Genomic DNA, 1,548 nt, shown 5'->3' on the forward strand with positions numbered 1-1,548 from the left:
TTTTTTTTTTTTTTTTTTTTTTTTTGCCAAAACAGGATAACAACTTCAGATAGCACTTTAATACACTAGAAGACCAATGGAACTAATTTTATTTCATACATATATTTTACAGTCCAGTAGACAAGATATTGAATTCTCTCTGATAAAGTCATATTCTCTCCAAATATTTAGACAAAAACTTAACACATTATAAAAACAAGTGTTATGAAAAGACAGATTTCGGAAGATTGAGGCTTTTTTTTAAACAAAAGAAAAGGACCATAATTTCATAGCATTGCATTCCTTCTGTGATTAGGGAACAACAAGGCTGACTTCTTAGCTATTCACAGACTTTATTGCCAACTGAAATACAATAAGTTGCAATATGAAATCTGCATTGGAGTTCATTATTTTAACTATTGATCCACAGTGAAAACATATCCAACATCTTAAGAAAAGTATTAGCTTTCTTGGAGGATTCAAGATTTCAGGGTAGCTAAATCGACTTAACCAAAAAAAAAAAAGCGTGTGTACGGATAAGAACGACACACCATAAAAACAGACACAAATGACTATGATCAGATTATTTTCTAAAAATAAATTTGACATGCTAAGTGACAAAACTTCCAGGAAGTATCCGACATTTGACTGTTACTCTGTATAACCCAGATTAAATGTGGCTGAAAAACCATATTGTCATGTTAGACACTAGAGTACTAGTGGTTACAGTCTGCTATTCTGCATGAGAACTAAGAGAGACGTGCTACAGTTACGTTAGCATCCTGATGCTGGGGTTCATACGGAAAGCTACATTTCTAATGGGCTGTTTCTTAATCAGAACAAGCGAGGAGAACTGATTCATTTTGTAGATGAGCTTGTTCAGGGAAAATATGACTTTAAGTATGTTGTGTGTTGAAAAGGCTCCTTTGATTTTTAAAGGCTTTTGTGAAAAGCCTTACTATTCATTGCATAGTTGAAGGGGTTTAGCTGTCTATAACAATATATGTAACACAGCATAAGCAGACTGTGTTGATCAATATTAAGTTTGCAAATAGCACAGTTTAAGAAGGATTAATGTATCATGTTACTTAATTTTATCTATTTACATTTGTACAAAGTAAAGCTTTCATCTTACCCTTTTGCATATATGAACCATTAACCCATGACGCAATCTTTATACATATATATCTACAAATGTCTTCACTTCTGGTCAGAAAGAGCTTTGTATGGTTGGTTGTGGTAGTGGTGGTTTGCTTTTAACCAAATTATTCTGAGTAGCGCCTTATTCTTCAGTTCAAATTTTTTTAAAATTGTTAAACTAGAAATAAAATAAGAGGAGGAGACACAAAGAACATATGGACTTGGCTAAAAGATCTGGAAAATTTCAACATATAATATACAAAAAAACCATTTCAAAAGCTTTGCACTTGGGTCTATACATTTTGTACAGTGGGTCACATCCACAGTCCGAGTCAATGACTAGTAAGAAGGTCTTTATATTATGTTCATTTACAAGGTTCTGTCTCTCTTTCAGCTTTATTTTTTTTTTTTTTTGCTTTTTTTTTTTTT

The 1,548-nt window shown here is 32.2% G+C and overlaps 1 protein-coding gene across 11 annotated transcripts in view; it reads right to left on the reverse strand.

Moving 5' to 3' along the window:
* The window catches only part of AUTS2 (autism susceptibility candidate 2), a 1,406,131-nt gene continuing 1,404,583 nt past the window's right edge, over positions 1–1,548 (reverse strand). For all 11 annotated transcript variants that reach the window (XM_019511380.1, XM_019511377.1, XM_019511384.1 and 8 more), the window contains one exon: positions 1–1,547. The gene's annotated coding sequence lies outside the window, so the exon portion shown is untranslated. The remainder of the gene's footprint in view (position 1,548) is intronic.

The sequence above is a fragment of the Gavialis gangeticus genome, unplaced genomic scaffold (genome assembly GCF_001723915.1).
Source record: "Gavialis gangeticus isolate Ggan-Ray unplaced genomic scaffold, GavGan_comp1, whole genome shotgun sequence".
NCBI lineage: Eukaryota > Metazoa > Chordata > Crocodylia > Gavialidae > Gavialis > Gavialis gangeticus.